This window comes from Lolium rigidum, chromosome 1 (assembly GCF_022539505.1).
Source record: "Lolium rigidum isolate FL_2022 chromosome 1, APGP_CSIRO_Lrig_0.1, whole genome shotgun sequence".
NCBI lineage: Eukaryota > Viridiplantae > Streptophyta > Magnoliopsida > Poales > Poaceae > Lolium > Lolium rigidum.
In genome coordinates this window covers 241,252,171-241,257,751 of record NC_061508.1, presented here as the reverse complement: position 1 = coordinate 241,257,751, position 5,581 = coordinate 241,252,171, and the positions used below count along the sequence as shown (strand labels likewise).

At 38.9% G+C, this 5,581-nt stretch overlaps 1 pseudogene; it reads left to right on the top strand.

Annotated features, from left to right (window-relative positions):
* Window positions 1-127: 127 nt before the first annotated feature.
* On the top strand, window positions 128-5,022 carry LOC124656744 (annotated as a pseudogene).
* Window positions 5,023-5,581: the final 559 nt, after the last annotated feature.

Genomic DNA, 5,581 nt, shown 5'->3' with positions numbered 1-5,581 from the left:
CAGAAAAACCTTTCATTCCGAGAGTTTGTTGCAAGAAAGATCACTTCACCTTATTATTGGCTTTTTCGAAGTCAATATTTAATAAAAATCCATTCAACCTTTTCCGATGTAGTTCATGAACCGTTTCATGAAGGACAACCACCCCATCCAGGATGGTACACCCTTGCATAAATGCAGTTTGTGAAGGATGAACTACATGGTCAGCCACCGTATTCAACCTAATTGTAGCAACCTTAGTGAATATTTTAAAGCTAATATTAAGGAGACATATAGGCCGATATTGTTGGATCCTCTCTGCTTCATTAACCTTAGGCAGTCAAATAATCTCACCAAAATTTAGGCAAAACAAATCTAGTTGTCCAGTATGAAGATCAGCGAACAAATCTAGAAGGGCCAACTTGATAACATCCCAGAAAAACTGATAAAACTCAGCTGAGAAGCCATCAGGGCCAGGGACTTTATTGTGTTTCATTTGGAAAACCGCCTTTCTTATTTCGTCCTCAGAGTAAGGCACAGTAAGAAAGTTACTTTCCACATCAGAAACATGGGGAAGTCATCCGGAGGGAGCACATAAGATCATGTTTTCGCTCTCTCTCCGGAGTTTTTTAAGAAGAAGGAAAAGGGATATTCACTTTGGCTAATAGGAGCATTTGCTCCCATTGTGTGAATCAACATTTCGAAGTGTCAAAAAATTCTAAACTAAATTTTTTCATGTACATCTACACATTTTATGTTCGTACACAAGTTTTCAAAAAAAACTATAAAAATTTGTGGCTCCAGTAAAAAAGACAAATTTTGATGCTATAACACGACCACGTACAGGACATTTTTTTATCTTTTTTGTACACGCCACATAAAATGTTGTTTCTCCATGAAAACTTGTGCATTAACATAGAATGTCACGATGTACAACAAAAAATTTATGTCAGAATTTTTTGACATTTTTAAAATTGTTTTTTAATTATTTTGTATAATAGGAGCATTTGCTCCTATGAGCCAAAACGCCACCTTCGAAGGAAAATGATTATTTAATTTCATTAAATAAGTAGAAGTTTTACAGGTTTTACAAGCCCAAACTTGAGGTCAAACCAAAACACAGTTTAATGCTTTTAATGCTTCTGCTCCACCAAGCTTCACATAGCTGGACGGGGCTTCCCTGTGCTGCAGGCATGCGACCATCTGTGCGACGCGCGGTGGAAAATCAATCGAGCGGCTGCTATTCCCGTACCCCCTTGCGCTGGTTTTTCTCAAAAAAAAAAAAACCGCAAATACAAGGCTGATGCATATCCCTTCCGCTGTGCACAGATAATCTTCCCTCCACCATGCACAACATTAAAAAACACAAAAGAGGAGATAACTCATCGCGCGGGAACACATCCAAGAAATACACAGCTGCACGCCAAAATCTGAAATCTGATCTGCCGTAAACAAATAGAAAAGCTTGAAAGCGAATCAGCACAGGAAAATTATCCTCTAGTTGAATAGTCCTCCAGTTAAACAGAGAAGGAACCAATTGAATAGTGCGGCAATCAACACAAGTCGCTGATGGCTTCTAATAGTAATGCAGGGAATGATGATGGCCATGCGTCTCACTCAAGGACGGTAAGAAATCTGACTGTTTCCTCATGATGGATCATAGTCGCTTCGCAATTGCTTTTAAACCGTTTGTGGGAATTCTTCCAATCCTGCCTTCCCCTCCATATGTGCTTCGTCAGGCATGCCATCAGCTTAGATGTACATGATCACTTTGCAAAATTTATAGGAACACCTGCATGCACAAGTTCAAATGATAATTTGTCCAGACCACTACTATGATTCTAATTTAATCAAATACTAAATAGCTGTAGGGTAAGCAGTAACAGTACTACCTTGTCGCCAAACTCATCAGAAGAATGCTATTATGTACAATATTGGCGTGTAGGGGAAATAATCGATAACAATCATAGCATTTGTGTATTGACTTTTTTTTTCGATAAAGGAGCTTAGCCTCAGCCTCTGCATCAATAGATGCACACGGCTTGCTTTATTAAAAACATAGTATCAATACCAGAAGCAACCAGCCTCAATCCTTACAATTATGGAAAAGCTAAAGTGGAAACATGAATCAACCAAAAGAAAATACGGCTAATAGAAAATCTATGCATTTGCTATTCTATGAAGATGCCGCCATCCAGTAGCCTGGAAATAAAAGTCCCGAGCAACCACTAGCATCCGGTTGCATCCAATAATCATATCCTCTCCGATGGGAGAAGGAAAACCCATTGCTGAATTGTATGAGAAGCTCGCCGGATAACCTGCAAAAAATTAGTTCCACTTTGTTTGTTAAAAATTATATCATTTCTAGTTCTCCAAACAGCCCAACAAATGGCCGAAACTCCAATCCGAATCTTCTGTTTATTATTTTTCCCCACACCATTCAGCCATCTACCAAACATATTAGTAACATTAGTTGGAGGAGGGATGTTATATGTGAAGTACATCATACGCCATATTATCTTCACAAACAAGCATTGAATAAACAAATGATTAACGGTTTCCATGGAATCACAAAAACAACACTTTTGACATCCCTTCCACTTCCGTTTGGCTAAGTTATCCTTAGTTAGAAGCACCTTGTTATTAAGGAACCACATAAAGATTTTAATTTTCAAAGGAATTTTTAGCTTCCATAGATACTTTCGAAGGTAAACAGTATACCCATTCATCCAATCAAGATACATAGCAGTGAATATTAATCTATATAGGATTTACAAGAAACTACAGCAGATCTCACTGATGGAAGGGTACCAAAACATGGCATGAAATTTTTATCAGAGGAGGAAGCTTATTCTTTTTATAACAAGTATGCTGAAACTATCGGTTTTAGCATTAGAAGAAGCAGTGGGCATAAACTGAAGGTTATAAATAGTTTTCTTATGATTGCAATCATATTAAGATGCACTAAGCTAATTACTACAAGTTATAGGCTACCGTGGGGATGATAAAAGAGAGGACACATTTAGCTACAGCAGGCCTGAAACAAGATGTCGATGTACTGCCCGTATGAAGATAAGCCTTAGAAACGGATTTTATGATGTGTATGGATTTGAGGCGTCACATAACCACATTCTTGCTCTTGGAACCATGTCCCACTTTTTGAGATCCCAAAGAAAGGTAACAGAAGCGCAAATGACAAATGCAGAAGTTGCCAAGTCTGTAGGTATTTCAAATAAAGCAACAATCGATATGATGGCCAAACAAGCAGGTGGAATCGAGAACCTTGGTTGTACACGTGAAGATATCAAAAATCGATTGTACTCGAAGAGAACACTACAAGCAAAGGAAGGTGACACCGGGAGATTATTAGAATACATGGAGAAGAAGGTATCGAAGGATGTCAATTTCTTCTACTCAATTCAAGTAGATGAGGATGAGTTGATAACTAATATTTTCTGGGCTGATTCCAAAATGGTCCCAGACTATGCAATGTTTGGTGATGTTATATGCTTTGACACCACATATAGGAAACTAAATGATGGGCGTCCATTTGGTCTGATTGTTGGAGTAAATAATCACAAGAAAACAGTTGTCTTCGGTGTTGCACTTCTCTATGATGAAACCGCTGAGAATTTTGCTTGGCTTTTTAGAACATTTTTGAAAGTTATGTTGGGAAAACATCCACGGACAATTCTGACTGATGAAGATGCAGCTATGGCGAAGGCAATCCGTGAAGTTCTACTTTATACTATACATAGACTTTGTGTGTGGCATCTGAATCAAAATGCTTGCAAGCACCTTGGTGGAGTTGTTAAAGATTATAAGAAGTTCAATATTGATTTTCAGCATTGTATCTATGATATAGAGGAGGAAGATGAATTTCTAAGTGCATGGAATGCAATGATTGAAAAGTATGGACTACATGAGAATGAGTGGCTTCAAGGATGGTTCCCAAAGAAGTGAAAGTATGAACAATGAACTGAAGAGATACATCGGTGTTAAATATGATATGCTTACTTTTTTCCATCATTTTGAGTTGCTAGTTGCAGATAAAAGATTTGAAGAGGTCAGATGTGACTTTAAAGCAACACATACTAGTCCCAAGCTAAAGGCATAAGCTAGCTATATGCTAAGACAAGTTGTAAGCACATACACTCCAGCAATATTCAAGTTGTTTCAACAGCAAGTGCTTCGGACCCTGAACTATGATACATTCCTTTGTGATGGAAGTGGGGAGGAGGAGAAGGTTTACATAGTAAAATTTCATGGCACACAACGTGGTCATGTCGTTAGATTTTTTCCACAAGAGGAAAAGGTCAGTTGCAGTTGTAAAAAGTTTGAATTTGCTGGAATACTTTGCTCTCATTGCTTAAAGGTACTTGATATTAATAATGTCAAGCATATCCCAGAAAAATATATATTGAAGAGGTGGACAATAGATGCAAAAGTTCTGGATATAACAAGCAAACGCAACCAGCATGAGGATCCAAAAGCAAGAATGTCTAATCGCTACAGAGATTTGTGTAAAATGTTTATGAAAATAGCTGCTCGTGCTGCTGAATCTGATGAATTATATGATACGGCTGCTAATTAGCACAAGGTGTGGAGAAATGCTTGAAAATTAGAGTCGATCCAGAATTGAATAACTCTTCTACTACAGAAGGTACATCGTGTACTTATAATTGCCTAGACTACTTCTGAACTGAAACTTAATTATTTTTTGCATTAATGTCGCAGGACTGAACATCAACTCTAGCAGAATTTCAAAACATAATCAGGGCATTGCGAACCCAAAAGGTATCAAGGTCAAGGAGAAGACTACCAAAGGACCAAGAAGATCCGTTGGCGGCTTTGAGAAAGCAACTTCAAAGAAGAAAAAGACCACAGATAATACCGCGGAAGTACAGCCCGAAGGCACTTCAACGGTATAAACATTTTTTTTACTTTGTTTCTTTTAAACCTTTTATTATACTAACATTTCGATAGCATGTTTGGCAGGATCATCTGGGGTTCTTCACAAATCAAATGGCTGCATATCAGTTATAATACAACACTATGCTAAATTCTATGATACCTCCATCGATTGGCAATAAGAACCCGATGTCACTACATACTCCACAACCATCAATTGGCAATACAGACCCAATGTTAGTACATACCATAGGACCATCAATTGGCAATATGAACCCGCTGTCACTACATTCCCAAGAGCTGCTGCCAGGATTGCAATCATATAAAGTACCAATTACGGACACTAGGCACTATGCCCTAACAATCTTATGCTATTACATGACCAATCACATCCAATCCCTACCACCCCCTTCAGCCTACAGCGGGGGAATTACTCACACATGGATGGGGGAAACATGGCTGGTCGATGGAGAGGCGTCGGTGGTGATGATGGCGATGATCTCCTCCAATTCCCCGTCCCGGCGGAGTGCCAGAACGGAGTTTCTGGTCCCGAGACGGAGTTTCGCGATGGTGGCGGCGTTCTGGATGTCTTCTCGCGATTTTGACTTCCCGTCTCGCGTTTTTAGATCGAAACCCTTAAATAGTCCAGAGGGGGGTGACAATGTATTAACTTGTCAATGCCTATGGGATTGTA